Source organism: Prionailurus viverrinus, unplaced genomic scaffold, assembly GCF_022837055.1.
Source record: "Prionailurus viverrinus isolate Anna unplaced genomic scaffold, UM_Priviv_1.0 scaffold_102, whole genome shotgun sequence".
Taxonomy (NCBI): domain Eukaryota; kingdom Metazoa; phylum Chordata; class Mammalia; order Carnivora; family Felidae; genus Prionailurus; species Prionailurus viverrinus.
The window spans coordinates 39,337-60,000 of record NW_025927492.1 but is presented as its reverse complement, the minus strand read 5'-3'; the positions used below and the strand labels follow the sequence as shown (position 1 = coordinate 60,000).

The 20,664-nt window shown below is 54.0% G+C and overlaps 1 pseudogene; it reads left to right on the top strand.

Moving 5' to 3' along the window:
- The first annotated feature begins 16,272 nt into the window (after positions 1 to 16,272).
- LOC125158112 (TAR DNA-binding protein 43-like) lies at positions 16,273 to 19,360 on the top strand (annotated as a pseudogene).
- Positions 19,361 to 20,664: the final 1,304 nt, after the last annotated feature.

The following is a 20,664-nucleotide window of genomic DNA, read 5'->3' as shown; positions in this document are numbered from 1 at the left end:
CACGGACGCCTGGCGGCAAGGGCAACGAGGCGCCGGCAAAGAGCGACGGGGAACAGGACCGCGGGCCAACGGCAAGGGAGCCCCACGGGTTTCCAACCAGGCGCCTCGAGGGGGCAGAGCCAAGTCGCCACCGGGGTGCGCACGGGGTCCCACCGCCCGAGGCCTCCAGCACAAGGGCGGTCCCGTGGCACCCCCGGACGCCGACCCGGCCCACCCCCTCGGCGAACCCTGGGGCAAACCCTCGCAGAGGGCCCTCCGGGGCCCTGCCACCCGCAGCAGCCGCGCGACCGGCCCCTGGAACGCTCTCCCGCACGCGCGGCGACCCACCACCCGCGCCCCGCCCCAGCCGGACCCCCGATGCGCGCAGCCGGCGCCCCTTTCTCTCTTCTTCCCCCCTTCCTTCACTCACACGAGTGGGGCCCGACAGCACTCCGCCCGGGACCCGGCCCCCCAAGAGCCATGGCGGCCCAAGGGAGGGGCGGGCACCCGACAAACGGCGAGGCCTGGTCTCGGGCCCGACACGGTGACGGGGGAGGGAGAGGAGAAGGGGCGGACGCGGCGCTCGGTCGTCCAAGCCGAGACGGGGAAACAAAAGCAGCACAGAACGGGAGGTGGGCCGGAGGCGGCAGGGAGGGGGGCAGCACACGCACGAAGCGAGGACCAGAGAGCACGCACGCGGAGGAGGGCACGGGCTCGGGGAAGGGCGCGCCAACGGAGACGCGAGCCAGGCCACCAGGTAAACGTGCGCGGGATCCCACCGCCACCAGCACGAGGGCGGTCCCGCGACGCCCGCGGCGCCAGCCGGCCTCAGCACCCTTAGCGAGCCTCCCCACGAGCCAGGCCCCGCCCCACAACACACGGCCCTAGGGTCCGGACCCACGGGACCCCCGCCGCGGGAGCCCGTCTCCAACCTCCATCCGATCGGTCCATCCCGGAGCCACACCCCAGGGAAGCGCCTCCTGAAGCCAGGCGGCCCCGACCCGCGCCCGCGCGCCACCCGCCAGCGGCGAGCCCGGAACGGGGGCGGGCGGGAGACAGCCGCCGCCCGCGCGGCGCAGGGGGGGCGGGGCGCGCAGGGACGCCCCAAGCCCCTCGGGACACACACCGCCACGGGAGAAGCGGGGGGACACCGCGCGCGTGCGCGCGCGCTCGCACACCACACGCCCGAGGCGCACGGGCCCCGGCGCCGGACACCGGCCAGGCCTGGCGTGACCCTCCCCCGACTCAGAGGGGGGAGGCGCAGGCCGCGGTAGGCGAAGAGCGGCGCTCGGCCCCACCGCGGGGCCGACAGACCTCCTCTCGCGCGGGAGAGAAGGCTCCGCCTAACACGCACAAGGGCATGCAGTCACCCCCAACACGGGTGGCCACTACGCGCACAGGAGGGGCAGCGACTGGGGGGTTTCGGTACCCCAAGGCACCCTCTCGGATCGCTAGAGAAGGCTTTCTCACCAAGGGCGCGTCGCCCCCCACCCAAATTCGTCCCCCCATCGGGACCCGCCAAACAAAAGGCGTTTCTTCCCGGGGCCGCCAGGACCCGGGGCGGGGGAGAAAGGTCCACGGCAACGGATTGACACAGGGCATTCCAGAGCATTCGCGGTCAGGGCCCACAACGAGGGCCGCCTGCCTTCCCCACGCGCGCGGTTGCTCGTGTCACCGCCCGGAAGGAGCGCCGCGCCTCCAGGTGAGGCCCGAGAAAAACCGAGGCGAAACACCAGCAGCAACGCGCTGGGCAAGAAACCGACAAGTCCTCGCTCAGAGGGGGTTTTGGCCAAGCGCCACGGCGCCGGCTCGGCCCGCCACGATCACTCAAACTCGCCCCACCAAGTCAGTCCCCCACACCCTCCGGGCAACAGCGGCCGTTGCAGGGCGGGGACGACAAGGCGCCCGCTCCCCACAGCAGGGGGAACGGGTGTGCCTCCCTTCACCGATTCTGCCACCCGCCCACCTCGGGCATCTCCGCCAACGGCGGCGACCCAAAGGGGGTCCGCTGGGAACAGGGAACGGCGCCACCACTCGGCTTCAGGCACCTGAGACGACCTGGAGCGCTCCAGGGGCACCACGGAGGGCCAGGCGCCACGCGCTCAGCACGCCCAGGCGGTGAGCAGCGTGGCATCGGGTGCGGCCCCCCCCACCACGGGGAGGAGGCCACCCACCACACACAGCCAGGAGAGGCCAGCGAGAGTGTCCGCTGCGTCAGCTGACCCCAGTCCCGCAAGCCACGGGAGGCCGGGGTCGGGCCGGAGTCCGCACCCCTCTGCACCCCCCTGCACCGCCCACAGGCGGGAAGGAGGAGCATGGGGCCCGCAGGCAGAACGAGAAGAGCGGCCCCACCCGCCAGGAGTGTCCGTCCCTCGTCTGACACGGCTTAGGCCCGGCCCGGGAGAGCGCGAGATCACCACATCGATCGGTTACCGCCAACACAAGGCAGTCCTGGGGTGAGGGGGGGCTGGGGAAACGCCCAGCGAGGACAGCGACCAGAGGAGGGCCTGCTTCAGCCTCGCCAGCACCCCTCCCCCACCTCTCCCAGGGAACAGGCAGCCGGACAACCCACAAGGGAAAAGGGGAACGCCTGACACGCGGCACGGAGCCTTGCAAGGGTGGGTTTGTCACGACCGCGGCCGGGTGCCCGCAGCGGGGGGCGCACAGGGTAGAAGACCCACGCCGCCTCCCCACGCTGCCCTCGGGTGCCAGAGACCGGAGGTGGCACCACAGCCTGGACCACACCTGGATGCACAAGAGCCGGCACGCAGGCCCAAGGCAGACGGCTCGAGCAAGCAGGCAGGCAAGGGCGGAGTCGGGTCCGGCTCAGCGTCACCACCAAGCCCGGAGCCACGCCAGCGACGACGAGGCCCAAGTCTCTCTTACAGGATGACAACCGCCACATCAGAACGTGTCAGCACCTACCTGGCAGCAAAAAGCACTCCTTTGAGGAGACAAAAATAACCGCGTTGGCAGGCGGGGCCGAGCCACAGGTCACTGGGACCTTCTGGGACCCTGGCCCGGCCACGGGCCCCAAGCATCTTCCCATCGCCGCCAAGCAACCCCCCCCCCCCCGGAAGTCCCCGGGGGCCATCTGGTCGACCCCAGGACCGACCGACCGACCGACCGACCGACCAGGGAATCGCGGGATTGGGAGGGGAGGGGCTGGCCGGGTAGGCCCTGCCCCGTTACACGTTCGCCCGTGCACGGGTCGTCTCCTGGTCGGGACTTAGAAAAATAAAACACTCCGCGCTGTCGCCTGCGGAAGCCTCCCCGGCCCTCGCAAGACCGGCCCCGTGCCAGTCCCCGACCCCCGGCTGGGACTGTTTTGGGGGGGGTTGAATTCCGCGGAGGCGCCCCCGACGGCGGGACCTCAACGGGGATCGCGGGCGCGCCGGCGTTGGCGCCCTATACGGGCCTCCCCTCGCGGCCCGGCCCGGTCCCCAACTCCGCAGCGGGCCTCGGAAAATCTGGGGAGAAAATCGGGTCCAACGACCGGGAGCCCCACGCGTGCCCCCTCCCGGGCCCACGGCGCCCTCCGCGGGCTTCCCCTCAAGGCTCAGGACGGTCCTCACCGGCCCAGCCCGGCCCGGCCCGGCCCAGCCCGGCCCGACCGCGACGCGGGAGGGAAGACAAAAGACGCCTGGCAGGGAAGGACCGACGAGCGACCGACGTGGCCACAGTCTCCGGGTGGCGGCCCCGGGAGGTCCCCGCGGTCCCCGCGGTCGAGGGGTTGGGGGAGGAAAGCACCGGCGGGTGCTGGTCGACCCGTCCGGGCAGCCCCCCACCCCAGCTCGCTCCCAGGGAGCGCCGCCACTACTCCCCCATATACCCGGAGGTTCAATCTCCGGCAAGTGCACCAGCCGCCGGCGCCCCGACGACAGCGGGACGATCACGCCAACGTCGCCGGCCTTCTGGAACTCCGCCCCGGACACCGCGACCAAATCGCATCCCTTGCCGACGTCGCCGACGCTCCGGAGGGGAAACGCTATATAAAAGCGGCCGCCAGGTGGCGCCCGACAACCGACCGAAACGTCAGCGGGGACAGCTCGCGATCTCGGGGACGTGAGGGCGCACAGCCGGCGGCCCGGCCGCCCGATCTCGTCCCGGCCCACTCCGGATGCCGCCTCTCGGTCCCAGGCCGGCGGAGGGCGTCCGCCTCGGGAGCTCCCGGCCGGCACGGCGCGACCCCGGCAGCCCAAGGGACACTCGAAAAATGCATCGGGGCGGCTGCCGCTGGAAAGGGCGGGGCAGACCGGCCACTCGACTCCCCGGCCGGCCGAGGCGGACGTGCGCGGAAAATTCCCCGCACACACCGGGCGGGCCGCGGGCGCCCGTGAGGCACGGGCGGCCCAGAGCGGCCCAGGCGGCGCCCGCGCTCCCGGGAGGGAGGACTTAGACACATTTCGGCGGGCAGGGAGGGAGGGAGGGAGGGAGGGAGGGAGGGAGGGAGGGAGACGGACGGTCAAACCGAAACCACGCGAGAGAGTACTCCCAGAACAACAACGGACGGACGAGCCTTTTTTTTTTTTTTTTTTTTTTTTTAATTTTTTAACATTTATGTATTTTTGAGACAGAGAGAGACAGAGCATGAACGGGGGAGGGTCAGAGAGAGAGGGAGACACAGAATCCAAACCAGGCTCCAGGCTCTGAGCTGTCAGCACAGAGCCCGACGCGGGGCTTGAACCCACGGACCGCGAGATCATGACGTGAGCCGAAGTCGGACGCTCAACCGACCGAGCCCCCCAGGCGCCCCCGGACGAGCCATTTTTATTCTGTCGGGTCAAGCGGGGGAACGTCTCTCTCGGAAACATTACAAACCAAGCTGCGGGGGGGGGCAGAAAGGGGGTGATGGATAAACGAACGACCACGGATAAAGCTTAAGCAAAGTCCTTTGTCGCACGGGGCCACGACGAAGTCCAAAGACCACAAACAGCTACGGGGAACATGGGTGCAAGTGCACGGCGTGGCAAGCGACAAGAATATGGCTTTCACCATTACTGTCCTCAATAAACACACTACTACTACGGCGGCGGCGGCGGCGGCGGCGGCGGCGGCGGCGGCGGCGGCGGCGGCGGGAGATGGAGAACGGAAGGAGTTAATAGCCACTCACTAAAAATGTCCCGGTTCCCAGAGGACCCTACAGTCCAAAGGGGGGGGGGGGGGGGGGGGCCGGCAGGGAGAAGGAAGGTGTCACCGAGACACACCCTATGCCTCCACCCTCTTAGGGTTTGCAGGTGACCCTGAGGGTGACACTGACACGAGACAGGCTAACCGTACAAGGAGCTGACACATTGATTTCCTACAAGTTTCACGTGACAGGTAGAGCCCCTCCTGAGGTAAACCAAGACCCTGAGAAGTGGCCAGACCTCAACGCTTGTATATTGGGTTGAACAAGGAGAAGCGACGGTGGACGACTAACTGAACTACATGGGGAGGCTAAAGGATGAGGAGGATTTTAAAACCAACGAAACCAACCAACCAAGATCTTTTCTCCTCTAGAATTCTCTCCACTTCTCCTCCTGTCCTTGAGGATAAGAATGTCACTCCCCTGGTGGCGTAGGAAAGACATCCTGGGGGGGGGGGGGGGGGGGAACCTCCAGGGAGAAAAGGAGGAGAGTGCTCCGCGCACGCTTCTTGCACCTGCTGGGCAGGAGGGTAGGGGTGGGTGGTTTACTTTGCTTGCTTGCTTGCTTGCTTGCTGCTACTTTTTGAAAGCTTCTCTAACGTTTCCTTTACATCTAAGTCTTCCTTCCAGTTTGGCTTTGGACAGGAGGAAGGCAGGCCACATGTTTTTCTGACACGGTGGAGAACGAAGGGTAAGATGAGTGCGGGCCCGTGCGTATTCTTTTCCGTCAGTCATGTGCCGTGGTGAGTGGAGCATCAGCTCTTGCCGGATGGGTGTCTCATTCCTCCGTGAACCATCAGGCAAGATGTCGGGCAAACACACACAGGGAGGCTAAAGGTAGGAAGAACGTAGAGAAGGTGGGCGACACGTGCCCGAGTCTCCAGAGCGACGATTTCATCCAGGGCACGGCAACGTCCAAGGTTTCTGGACACCACGTTTACAGACGCTTCGGCGCGTAGGTCACTTTGAATCCACAGTGCCACCCTCCGGTCCCGTTAGCACGTTGCCTCCGGCTCACGTGAGCGAGCGGTGGTGTCGTCGTCGTCGTCGTCGTCGTCGTCGTCGTCGTGCAAAGAGACTGTGGGACTCGTCCGGGGATGGAACCGGGCCAGAGACAGGGAGGGACACCGCAACCCATCGTTGAGCTTCAGGTGTCTCTAAGAGACCGAGTCTCTAAAGTACACTGAGGCACAAGGGCGACCCACTCGCTCGCTCGGGGCCGGACGTCTCTTTGTTCTCTCGCGGGGTGGGTATCTGCGAGTGTTGTTTGTTTACTTTCCGGACAAGGCGAAAGCACTCTGAAACAGGAGATATTGGCACAAGGGGTCTGGTGGCATGGGAGGGTGGCGGGTCAGTCCACGTACCGAGAACACGGGAGGATCGGGCGTCTGAACAACCAGGCGGAGAGAGGAGTTTAGCCTCCTCGGTCATCACGGCAACCGGCACCTGCACAGAAACCACAGAAGGTGCCCAGGACGAACTGCGTCACAGGAGCCAGCGTGGGCATTGCCCCACTACCCTCAGCCCTCAGCCCAGGAGCAGGCAGTAACTGTCGTCCAGGTCCAGGCCGCGCCCCACTGCCCTCTTCTCAGCCAGAGCGGTGCCCGGGAGGGCGGCCCCGGAACAGATACCTCCTCTCCTCCACACACATCTCGCCAACCCCTTGACCGCTGTGCCCGAGACACACAACTCCGCTGGACCCAGAGCATGATTTTTCCCGTGGACCGGGGGCCTGCTTGGCCACTTAGGGTCCTCGCACCAAGATGAATCGGGCTAGAGACAGGGACACCGCAGCCCACCGTTGAGCTGAAGGGGCCTCTAGGAGAGGGACCCTCTAACGTAGCTGACGTACAGGGAGACCCGCTCGCTCGTGCCCGGATGTTTCTTTGTTCCTTTATTTCTTTTCGTGGTCTTCATTATTATTTTTGGTACCGTTGTAAGTGGGATTGTTTTTGGGGGGTTGTTTTGTTTTTCTTTTCTTTTCTTTTCTTTTCTCTTCTTTTCTTTTCTAATTTGTCTTTCTGCGGTGTCATTATCGGCGTATACAGACGCAACAGATTTCGGTACATAGACTTTGTATTTTTCCTGTGGACCAGGGGCCTACTTTGCCGCTTAGGATGCACGCGCCCCCACCCCCTGCCCACCCGCAGCCTTCAGTTCCCCAAACCACTGGAGGACTCGTGGGGGGTGGGAGTGGGGGGTGGGGGTGCGGCAGGGGTGGGGGCGGGGATGGGAGTGGCAGTGGAAGGGAGGTTCAGGGCGATTCATTCTAATCGGCCTCATTCAACCCCTTCGTTCAAATGCAGAAAGCTTTCTGTTAAAGTCTGAGCCTGGGGCTTCTCTCCATTGAATGGCTTTCTTCAACTCCCCCAACCCTTAGGCTGAAATTTCTGAACTACTGGGAGGAAAGGGAGGAAAGGGGGGGGGGGGGAAGAGAGAAGGGGGGGGGGAGAGAAGGGGGGAGGGGAGAAGATGATGTCTGAAGAACTTGCCTTCTCTGGAAGAAAGAGAGTCCCCTCCTTTTCCTAACCCAGGAAACCTCAATAAACCGTTTGAGAATCATGGATGTGGAGGATGATATCTTACTATAATGCCTTCCAGGGGTGGGGGTGCAGGTACGTGGAAGGGTAAGGAGTTGGCGGGCGAGCGAGCGAGCGAGCGGCATGGTGTGGCGTGGCGTGGCCTGCCGAGTCAGAGTTAGGGGGTGGCATGAAACACGTGATGGTGGGGTCTTAGGGTTCAGAGGCCAAACACAGGCATGGAGCAATAAGGGATAGAGGGTGAGGGAGGCCTGACAGGGGACAATTGTGACCCCGGGTGATGGTCCCAGCGGGCACACTCCTGTAAAGCAACACTAACACTCTATTGATTAGCCATTGACCTGTCCTCCCTCTCCCACCTGCTTCCAAAGGGAAACGGAGTACAGTTTCATTCCACAGTCACTGGCTGTTTCACACGCAACCTTTGACGTGCCACTAAAAGGAGGAAGGAAGATGGACACACATGAAACAGCCCCACAGATGGCCTAGAGGGCGTGGGTGGGGCTCTCATCCGTCAATTTGGGAGTCTGAGTCAGGATCCTGGGGTTGTTTCAAATCATGGAATGGAAGGGGCTCCTGGCTGGCTCACTCAGAAGAGCATGCGACTCTTGGACTCTTGACCTCTGTCAGGGTTGTGACTTCAAGTCCCACATCGAGTGAAGAGAATGTGAAAAATGAATGAAGGAATGAAGGCATGGATGGACAAACTTTAAAAAAAATAAAAAAGGTTGTGGGGCGCCTGGGGGGCTCGGTCGGATAAGTGTCCGACTTGGGCTCAGATCATGATCTCACGGTCCGTGAGTTTCAAGCCCCACGTCGGGCTCTGTGCTGACAGCTCAGAGCCTGGAGCCTGCTTCAGAACCTGTGTCTCCCTCTCTCTGACCCTCCCCCATTCATGCTCTTTCTCTATCTCAAAAATAAATAAAAGTTGGAAAAAAAAAAAACACGTTTGCAACGTTTGTGTCTTTAAAACAAATGGAATGGGTGGGGTGCCTGGGTGGCTCAGTGGGTGAAGCATCCCACGCTTGATTTTGACTCACGTCATATCTCAGGGTTCGTGAGACCAAGCCCTGCGTTGGGTTCTCGCACGGACAGTGCGGAGCCTGCTTGGGGTTCCCTCCCTCCCACCCCCCCCCCTTAAACCAATAAGTAAACATTAAAAACATAAATCTTAAACATGAAAAGACACTTCTGTAAAGAAGACATCCGGATGGCCAACAGGCACATGAAAAGATGTTCAACGTCGCTTCTCATCAGGGAAATATAAATCAAAACCACACTCAGATATCACCTCACGCCAGTCAGAGTGGCCCAAATGAACAAATCAGGAGACTATAGATGCTGGAGAGGATGTGGAGAAACGGGAACCCTCTTGCACTGTTGGTGGGAATGCAAATTGGTGCAGCCGCTCTGGAAAGCAGTGTGGAGGTTCCTCACAAAATTAAAAATAGACCTACCCTATGACCCAGCAATAGCACTGCTAGGAATTTATCCAGGGGGTACAGGAGTGCTGATGCATAGGGGCACTTGTACCCCAATGTTTATAGCAGCACTCTCAACAATAGCCAAATGATGGAAAGAGCCTAAATGTCCATCAACTGATGAATGGATAAAGAAATTGTGGTTTATAGACACAATGGAATACTACGTGGCAATGAGAAAGAATGAAATAGGGCCTTTTGTAGCAACGTGGATGGAACTGGAGAGTGTGATGCTAAGTGAAATAAGCCATACAGAGAAAGACAGATACCATATGGTTTCACTCTTATGTGGATCCTAAGAAACTTAACAGAAACCCATGGGGGAAGGGAAGGAAAGAAAAAAAAAAAAAAAAAAAGAGGTTAGAGTGGGAGAGAGCCAAAACATAAGAGAGGCTGTTAAAAACAGAACAAACTGAGGGTTGATGGGGGGTGGGAGGGAGGGGAGGGTGGGTGATGGGTATTGAGGAGGGCACCTTTTGGGATGAGCACTGGGTGTTGTATGGAAACCAATTGGACAATAAATTTCATATATTAAAAAAAAATTAAAAAAATAAAAACATAAATCTTAAAACACTACAACAAATGGAATGGAAAGAGAGAACGCAACGAGGAGGACGTGAATGTTGCACCTAATACCACTGAGCTCTACGCTTATATATGGTGAAAAATCTCAATTGTAGGTGATGTCTACTTCTACTTCTAACCACAACTGAAAGGAAAACGACAAAACACCGGTCCTTGGCTCACAGTAAGGGAGTTCCTGGATTTGGTCCGAGAGGGCCTTCTCATCCGCCGTGTGGAAAACTATGGAATGGTTTCTTCCTCTCTAGGCCGATGACCATTGCCAACGACAGTACGTGTAGGTGCTGTCCTACCTGTGAAGGAAAGGCAGGAAGAAGTGTAGCATTTAAAAGCATCTTTTAAACGCTGTCCACCTTTCCCAGTTTGTCCCCTCACTATGTCTTTACCTTTTATAGCATTTACCCTATGTCGATGCAAAATGAATGAGCCTTTTTAAAAACAATTTTAAAGAGGAAGGAAAAGAGTTTCATTGGAGCCCAAGTTAGGAGGGCTGACGGGGATATGCAATCTTCACAAACAAGTCAGTCATCTGGGGAAGACCTCACATTGGGCATACATACAGCTTACCAAAAAAAAAAAAAAAAAAAGGATAAACAGGGCACGGGGCCGGGGGGGGGGGGGGCGCAGATGTTAGGAATCACCATGAGGAGAAAGAACACATTCCAGAAAGTTACGGACTTTATCTTCTGTTTTTAGTATGTGCAAGGCTGTATGACTTCAATCTTATGGCGACCAGGAAGGTTTTTGTATTGTTTTCTTTTGTTTCCCTCCTCTTTATAAGCCCCCTTTGGAAGCCCCCTTTTTTAGTTAGTTATGTTTAAAAAAAAAATTTTTTTTTTTTTAAACAAACCAGACATACAATCTGTGCTCAGGACAGAAAAAGAGCTCATGCTTTGAGGTTTTCTAGAGTCCCTTTGACCTCGGTAAATATTACATATATAGCTTCCCTGGGAGACCACCAACATTAAAAGTTTAGGATTTCCTTTATCATTTCCCCGTCTTGGTCGATAATCTTTCCTCAGAAATCACGGATGATCAACTTGATGTTTTTATGTCCCTCAGTGCCAGGTGACTGTCTTGTAGGCCCTGGGTGTGTCCCTCCTTGCTGGGTATGAGAGTGAGTGAGTGTGTGTGTGTGTGTGTGTGTGTGTGTGTGTGTGTAAGCACACATATGTGTCTTTGAACCACCTAGGGTTCCTCGTTGGGGCGAACGTATTGTAACATAAATGGTGGGAAACTCAAAAGTGACGTATGTTCTCTGTAAGTTCCATTGACCAGCAGACATAGTTCATGTGCTTGGCTCAGATGGTCTGCCTTTGTATTTGGCAAAGCATTTTTAACAGAGAGACAGGGACAGCAACACACTTTCAACAAGGACAATTTGAAGGAGCCAGTGCAACATTGGAATAGACTTGAATTGACAAAAGAATGACATCCCAAGAATCCTTTACATACCTGTTGATACAAGGGAAGGCACATCTGTGATTATTGATGAGGAAAGATGGAGCACCCACATTGAGGAAACATACCTGTCATGCATATCCCCAGGTTTACTTAGGGGCGGAGACTTCACATGAGAACGAGGCAACATTTAGTCCCTGATGTCAGCAGGTTACCTTAGGACACGGAGAAGGGGCTGTGGGTATGCCCCGAGAGCTGGTATAACCTGGATGGCGACTTAGGCTCTTTCTCTCAGGGCTGTGCTGGCTTATAGGCTGCAAGCATATCGGTGGACCTTGAGTCCAGGCCTCTTCAGAGACAGCTAGAGTTTGTCTGTGGGACCTGAAAAGACACAATAGCTGATTAGGGGCAAATAGTTCTCTGAAGAACAAGATTTAGGTTGTCTGCGAGAGAGAGCGAGCGTCAGCCTCCTTAACCCTCCGTGGCACAGTTTCAATTGCCCACTCCCCACTCCCCGCCCCCCACACTCACCCCCAGCCTCTGGAGTTTGGATCATTTCCCAATGGTAAGGAATGGGGACGATGATGGGTGATGGCTCGGGCTCGGGCTATCCGTTTATCTCCCCCGGTGAGAACAGTTTCTGTAAATCTCACCTGTCACAGGCCGAGGTGCAGGGCTACACAGAGGTTGTGAAGGGAATCGAAGCAACATGGAGTCAGAGGTGTAAAGTTTTCTTCCCCTTTATAAGTTTCCATTGTCAATCCCTCGTTCCACTTTTATGGAACAGGGGTGGGGGGCCACCTTCTGAAACTATTTCAAGCCGAATTAGGGTGTGGCAGGGGCTTTGGAAGGGAAGGATTTGACAGGGTGCAGGGCACAACTTTTGCTCCCTTGTGCTAATTGGGGGTGGGGGTGGGGGTGGGGGTGGGGGTGGGTATCAGAGATAGTTCCTATCTGAGATCTTGGATATTTTTCTGCATAGTTTGGTACTGCATCATATCCTGAGTTTTCTCCCCAAGTGTATTCTAAGAAATAGTAACAGTATAGTCAAACCCAATGTTATAACCACCTTGGGGGGGCGGGGGGCGCGAAGGGGAAGGTTGTGGTGGTCAAGGGCCTCTTACTGTACCCAAGTGAATTGCTGTCTGATTTTACTTTTATGTTTTTTTTAATCTTATTAAGTAACCTTTACACCCAACGTTGGGCTCGAACTTACAACCCCAAGATCGAGAGCTACGCGCTCTACCGACTGAGCCATCCAGGTGCCCCTGTTTATGTGGGCTTTTATTGCTGGGGCACCTGGGTGGCTCCGTGGGTTACGCATCGGACTCTGGCTCCGGTCAGGATCTCGCCATTCGTGATTTCGAGCCCCGCATCAGACTCTGTGCGGACAGCTCAGAGCCTGGAGCCAGCTACAGATTATGGGTCTCCCTCCCCCCACCCCCTCTCAAAAGTAAATATTAAGAAACTTATAAAAATACAAAGAAAATGTGGGTTCTTATTTCTAAAGAGGAGCTAATACAGGTGCAGCAAGTGTTCGTGAACTAGCTTTGACTCTGCCTCGTTCAGCAATCAGGTAACTAATAAGAGGTATTTCTACAGAAAGAAAAGAAAACCACGGGTTAATGGTTAGAACAACTTATAAACCCAGTGTCTAAGTCCCAAGTGTGGTCAGTGAGAAGGTGTCTAGATGCCAGGCTCGAAGCATCCTCAGCTGGAGTGTGAGCAGGCAGGGGGCAATCTGACCGATTTTTCTGGCATGTAGTTCAAATGTCTCATTTTGGGGGATCCTGAGTGGCTCAGTGGGTTCAGGTTCAGTATTCAAGTCTGGCTCTTCACTCAGGTCTCAATCCCAGGGTCGTGAGCTCAAGGCTCCAGTTGGGCTCCACACTGGGCGTGGTGAAGCCTACTTTAAAAACAACAAAAACACAACAGCAGCAAATGTCTCGTTCTGAATGGCCCGTAGAGCAACAGGCACACAGATTGTCTACAACTGTGGCAATTTCTCTGAAGTTTATCTCCAGTTGTTCAGCTTTCCTTTGCAGGGCTTCAGGGAAAAGGGCCATTTGAGTTCTTCAGGATGGTAAGATAAGAGGATGGGAGAGGATTGGAAGCCTGAGTGTGAAGAGTCATAGTCAGATATTGGAGGAAACCAGGATTCAGGATCCAGCCCAGTTTTAAAGGCAAACAACAAACAGTCAAAGAAAATTAATTAACCAGAACTAGAATTTAACATCCACCAAAGAGCTATTGAAATATAATCTTTTTCTATCGAGACCCCTCCATTCCTGTCAAAGATAGCCCAATGAAAACTAATTTGTTTGTAAAATAAGTCCAGTGTTAACAGACATGGCTTCAGTATTGACATAAACACACCAAGAATAGCGATTGACCATATAGTCTTTTGTGTTTTTTCTCTCTTCTTTTCCACCTGCCTGCCTGCCTTCTTTTTAATTTTTTTTTTTTATGGAGTTCTTTTTTTCCTCTTAGGTTAATTCCTTTATTTTGAGAGGTGGGGGGAAAGGGGAGCTCTGCACTGTCAGTGCAGAACCCAGCTCAGGGCTCAAATCCATGAACCATGACCGTAGCTGAAATCAGACGCTTAACCCACTGAGCCACCCAGGCCCCCCACACACCAGAATTCTTTACACTGCCAAATGTACGAATGTATCTCATCATTTTCAGAAATACGTTGTGGTGTTCGGTTTTGTTTCTTTTTTCTTTTTCTGTACAATTTTTAACAAGTCATGAAACGGGCGCCTGGGTGGCTTTGTCAGTTAAGCATCCAACTTCGGCTCAGCTCATGATCCCACGGTTCGGTTCGTGAGTTTGAGCCATGCGTTGGGCTGTCTGTGCTGTCAGCGCAGAGCCCGCTTCGGATCCTCTGCCCCTCCCACTGACTCATTCTGAGTGTGTGTGTGTGTGTGTGTGTGTGTGTGTGTGTGTGTCTCTCTCTCTCTCTCTCTCTCTCTCTCTCTTTCTCTCTCTCTCTCTCTCTCTCTCCCTCCCTCCCTCCCCTAAAAATAAAGAAATAGGCTGGAAAACAAATCTTCAAGGAAAAAAAACAACAACGACAAACGATGAAACCTGTTTACTAACAGACCCAAGTATCTTTACTGTTAAGTTTTTCTGAATAAAGCCAAAGACCACACACACACACACACACACACACACACACACACACACAGCAAAACAAAAAACAAAAGAAAAACACAAAAGAAAACGCCGTAGGTTTAGTAATTCACAATTTAGTATTTTATCTTCTGTGGAAAAGACTCAGATGTCCGAAGAATTGAACCTAATTTACCGCTTCACTTAGCAAAGCTTTGAAGTTGCAGGTCACGAAAGATTGGGGAAGCCATTTTAAAAGTTTACAAATAGGGACTCCTGGGCGGCTCAGTCGGTTAAGCGTCCGACTTCGGCTCAGGTCACAATCTCACAGCTCGTGAGTTCGAGCTCCGCGTGGGGCTCTGTGCTGACCTCTCAGAGCCTGGAGCCTGCTTCGGATTCCGTGTCTCCCGCTGTCTCTGCCCCTCCCTCGCTGACATTCATTCTCAGTCATTCTCTCTCTCTCTCTCTCTCTCTCTCTCTCTCTCAAAAATAAATGGTACAAGGAAAAAATTTAAAGGTTTACGAGTAAACATTTTTGTGTATTTAACCTATCTCCTGTCAACATTCACCCACGAACACTGTATGCGAGAGACAAAATCGACCATCACCATCGTTTGAAGTACTTTTTGCTGACAAACTGCAACGGGTACCCGTGAAGTCATAAATTGAAGTCACATGAAAGCTGATTAGGCCCCTGCCCCGGGCCTGAACCCTAGAGTGCGTGTCTGAGTGGAACAAGGAAGGGCGTAAGTGTCTGTAAAGTTTTTTTGATTTTGTTTTTGATACCTGTTGTAAAACGAGGGAGAAAACGGGTTATGTTGTTTGTAAAGGTCACAGAGATGTATATTTTGAGGACCACAGTTACAGGGTCAGTATTGGGACGGAAGCAAGGCCATGACCGGAGCTGCCCACCCCAAAGCCTTGTCATGCAGAGAGCACCAAATTCAAGCCATTTTACAACCACCACCACCAAGAATAAAACCTAACTGTCGGCATTGTATTTGATATCGACGGCTCCGAAAATATGTCCATTTTAAGTAAGCAATCAACCTTCCATGGCCTTGAGTACCCAAGACGTCACACCCGTGTCCGCTAAAAAGTCAAACGATCTGTTTCCCCACCATCAGGCTCACACGGGAGGCCCCACCAGCGGGGATGGCCTAGGAGATCACTGGAGCCACACCAACTGATGCAGAAACAGGGGGAGGGGGAGGCGGCCAGGGAGCCGCCGGCCAGGCCCCAGGCAGATTTAAAGTTTTGGACTCACCTTTTTGTGTGTCTTTCATCTTTTTCTTTTGCGCCTCCAACTCCGCGTCCGCGTCCACCTCCTACTTCTTCTTCCATCTCTGTCTCCTGTCTTCCCCTCCTGCAAAAGTGGCTTTGTCTCTAGTTGCTTTTCAGCCCCCTGTGGAAGAGGTGAAGGAGGAGCAGGCCGTGGGGTGGGCACCCATCTTGGCGCTTGTGCTCGGGGAGGAGGAGGGGTGGGTTTAGGATCACTGGCATCTGTCTGCCTTCCTCCTCTTCCTCATTCTTCTGACTATTGGGAAAGGGTCTGTGGGTGTGGGTGTGGGTGTGGGTGTAGCGGGGAGGGCAGGTGTGTTCAATTTGTATCTCTCCTCTCTCTGGGCCATCAATTGTGTCCCTTCCCGTGAGGCAACTTTCTTATGGAGTAAAACTCTGAATGTAGAGAATTTCACACACACACACACACACACACACACACACACACACACACACCCCGTTCACGTGAATGTGAAACACATTTGGGTTTGTTCTGATCCTCGCGAGTGTTAGAATGCCCAATGTTTACAAGAGCTTGCCTTGAAACACATTAACGGAGCTCGTTTACAAATTGGTGTTAGCAATAGCATCCAGAGGTAGAGAAAACATCTCACATGGATAACACCTGTGGCCATAGATCCACAAACAAGATGCAAACCAACATCAGCCTTTGTTTCACTCCTATTTGTGGAGAGGACACGAAAGACCCAATGGTCAAATCTCCCCCTTTTGTAAAAACAAATCCAATCGCACGAGAGCATTACCGCGGATGGATCCCATCGCGCAGGTGTTTTCCATTTCCAATGAGAACACAGCCAATTTGGCGCAAAGAAGCCAAAAAAAAAAAAAAAAAAAAAAAAAAGCTGCAGCAACCCACAAACCAAATGTGGCCCGGGATATCTCCGTGAGCGTCCGTTCCTCCCCAAAAGTCGGGGCTTCGCTGATGGAACCAAAGGGCTTCCTAGTTTCTGGCCGCGTCGTCTCACGGCCAGCTTTCTCTAAGGGAGCACACAAGAAAACTCATTCAGACACCTCCAAAGAACCCCATCTGGGCCATCAGGGACTCAGGCGACCCTTCCATGTTCCCACGTAAGTAAGCACTTGCAAGTATAGGCTCCATATGTCCTGTACGTGTAGCCTGCCCAAGTTTCCTTTTGGGGATGGGTGGTTGCTTTCTCCACACTTAGAGCAAGGTTATTAAATGGTGGCGGTCACGGTGGTGTTTTTTCCTCTTCCGTAAAGAGTTACAAGGCGGCCATTTCGCGGGAGCGAAGCAGTAGCTGGGCTGCTCCTGGATCCCTCGCCGCTTCGGGTTCCCTGTCAGGCTTCCTAGCAGCGGAACCCTAGCAGAGAAATAAGAGCAGGTGTCTGAATGTACTCGGGTGACCAAAGATGAGAATGACGAGCCCATTGAAATGCCATCGGAAGACGACGGGACAGTGCTGCTGTCCACAGTGACAGCCCAGTTTGTCGGCAGCACGTGGACTGCACTACCGGAATCCAGCGTCTCAGTGTATGAGAGGTGTCCGGCTGGTCAAACACATCCTGCACATCCCTGATGCTGGCTGGGGAAATCCGGTAGCGGACAGTCGTCAACTTATCCCAAAGATAGCCACAGAAAAAGGGACGAGACAGATGCCTGCTTCTTCAGCAGTGAAAGTGAAGAGAGCCATCCAGAAAACGTCCGATTTAAGAGTGTTGGGTCTCCCGTGGAAAACAACCGAACAGGATCTGAAAGAATATTTTGGTAGCTTTGGAGAGGTTCTTCTGGTTCAGGACAGGAAAGATATTCACACTAGTCCTTCAAAGGGCTTTGGCTGTGTTCGTTTTACGTAATAGGAAACCGAGGTGAAAGTCATGCGATCGAGGAACGATGGGGTGACTGCAAACTTCCTGAATCTCATCGAAGCCCAGATGAGCTTTTGAGAAGCAGGAAGGCGTTTGTCGGGTGCCTTACAGAGGGACGTGACTGCCTATAAGCTGCAGCTGTTCTTTTGCCAGGACTGAGAAGCGGTAGACAGCTTCATTCCCAAACGGTTCCCGGACTTTCCCTTTGTGACGTTGGCAGATGATCAGGTAGCCCTCGCCCTCGCCCTCGCCCTCGCCCTCTCTGATATTATTATTGAATTTATTTTTTCAATGTACCCCCAAGGTAGTTAGCCTATAGGGCAACAGTGGTTTGAGGAGGAGAGTCCTTCATACCCCTCACCCTTTCAGCCCCCGCCCCGGCACAACCCCCTCCAGGAACCCTCTGTTTGTTCCCCTTAGGGAAGAGCCTCTTACGTTTTTGTCCCCCTTCCTGTTTGTATGTTATTTTTTCTTCCCTTCTTCCCTTCCCTTCCCGAGTTCCTCTGTTTGGGAAGTGAAGGTCCTCACACGGGTGAGGTCCTGTGATACATGTGTTTCTCTGAGGGACAAATGTCACTTTGCATGACACCCTCCAGTTCCATCCAGGTACTTGCAAATGGCAAGACTTCATTCCCTCTGGTGGCCGCGCACTGCTCTGTTGTTAGATGGATACCGCCTCTTCTGTATCCATTCATCCGTCGATGGACATTTGGCCCCTTTCCATACTTTGCCTACCGTTGATAGTGCTGCTATGCACACTGAGGTGCGTGTGCCCCTTGGAAACAGCAGACCTGTATCCTTTGGCTAAGTACTTAGTCGTGAAAGTGCTGGGTCGTAGGGTACTTCGATGTGCCATGTGTCGAGGAACCTCCTCGGGTCCCTGGTTCTGGAAAGAACTCCGATAGTGGTTCTAAATCAGGTGCGGCCATCGGTTGGGGACCCGCATCAAATGCAGAGTCAGGCAGCGGTTTTCCTGGAGGCTTTGGCTCAAGCACAGATTCTAAATCTTCCAGCTGGGGAATTTAGACAGTGGGGTAGGTATAGACTGGTAGGAATTCAAATTTTTCTAAACACATGGTAAGTGTATTTCTTTTTTTCTTCTCTTCTCTTCTCTTCTCTTCTCTTCTCTCTCTCTCTCTCTCTCTCTCTCTCTCTCTCTCTCTTTCTTTCTTTCTTTCCTTTCTTTCTTTTTTAAACATTTATTTATTTTTGAGAGACAGAGTGGGAAGGGGAAGGAGCAGAGAGAGAGAGAGGGAGACACAGAATCCGAAGCAGGCTCCAGGCTGTCCGCACAGAGCCCGGTGCAGGGCTCGAACCCACAAACCGTAAGATCATGACCTGAGCCGCAGTCACACACTTAACTGACGGAGCCAACCAAGCACCCCACACATGGTTAAGTGTATTATAAAACCCATCCGTACTGAGAGTTTTCAGAATCAGTACGTTCAGCGTGGAGTATATTCACCACTGTTTTTGACATTTGTCTTTAGAAAGAGAGGCAAAGCTAAAGGAATTTTAGAAGTTTTGTTACATCAAGGGTCGAAATATCAGGTGTTTGAAAGCGAACCAACTGCCTGATTGGTTCTCGTTCTCTCTCTCTCTCTCTCTCTCTCTCTCTCTCTCACACACACACACACACACACACACACACACACACACACACACAGGCTACAATGGACATCAAAGGATTTCTCCTGTAATATTGTATCCCTGGACTCGTCAAGTGAATTCTTTGTGCGTGTTCACTATGGAACCCATTCATTATAAGTACATTCTTTTTTCCTTGTGTTAATTGGAACCCCACCACATTAATTCCCCACCCCCAGGAAAACCTCCTTTTTGGAGATCATGGTGTCACAGCGTTTGGTCTTTTTGCTTTCGTTTGTAGTTTGTGACACTTGTCTCCCTTCCTATGCAGAAGTACAGTATGAAGCCTTCATTGAATCTGTGCCGTTCATCTCCTTTCAAATGTTTACGGGAGAAGCACTTCATTGAAAGCAGTGCTGTAAATATTCTGCCATAGGAAGGAATATTTCCGTCTACGTGCTTTCTCACTCTTGAATTCGTCTTCACACCATACAGGCTGTGACTTTGACCTTGGGTGTCCCATTTATATCCACTACTCTTTATTTCACGGAGTCGTATCCATGCTATGAATGCAAGGGTGTGCTATGGAACCAGAAGGCTGTTTGAACTTCTGAAACCTTGTGTTTTCTGATCCTCGTGTTCGACCGACAGTGGTGCCAAAGTACGAAAGGCTAGTGTGAGTGAGAAAAGGAGAGAGTGCGTGCAGACACTCAGTGGCGGTGGCACACGATGGATAGATTTTTTTTTAACCTGGCGAGATGCATCTCTCAGTCCCTTGGCCTCGGTGCAAGAGCGTGCCGAGAGCAACGATAGCAAATGACGTGCGAATGTTTTCTGCATCCAAAGGACATCCACACCCGTTGGAAGACGTTGGAAGACGTAAAGAGAGTTTTGTTCTCAGAGAACCCCATTAGTTGGATGTGTGAGGTACTTGTATTTCTCCTGGCCTTCCGTCAGCTGCTGTGAACGCCGTATGGTGTGTGTTCTGTTCTGTTCCCGATCTGTTAAGTGTGGTCCCGTGAACACGGACTGAGCTTGTGGTGTGCTTCACGAGAGTACTCGGAAGCAGAGTTCATCAGTGAGCTCGGGGTGTCACCACGAAGGGTGGAAGTTCTAATGTCTGTCTGGTAGCCATAAGAATGTGGTCTAATGCAGTTCTGTGTCCCGTGCTTGGATGGTCTTTATAAGAGTTGTCAGTGTTGGGAATTCTTAAATAGAATGGATGAAGGAGGAAGAGGAAGAGGAGGAGGAGGAGGAGGAGGAGGAGGAGGAGGAGTTGTCGTTGTTGTTGTTGTTGTTGTTGTTGTTGTTGTTACGAGGTATAATGACGAAAGACACGGCAGAAAAATTTTGCAGGGTTTATTTTCTGTTTTCAGTATGTGCAAAGCTGTGTGACTTTAATCTTTGGGGATCCAGGGAGGTTTTCTTCCATTTTCTCATCTGTATGTTTGGAAGGCTCCTTTTTAATTCTCAGCTGACTGACTGACTGATCGATTGGTTTTGTTTTTATGTCCTCTTCACACCCAACATAAGGCCCGAACTCACAGCCCAGCAATGAAGAGTCACCCGCTCCCCTGACCTAGCTGAGGGAGCCAGCCAGCCAAGTCACCCCTTTGATCCATTTTTGTTGTTGTTTATTTAAATGAAGCGGACATGCAACGTGTGCTCAGGGCAGAAACAGAGCACACACTTTGGGGGTTGACAGGGTCATTTGGAGCTTGGTAAA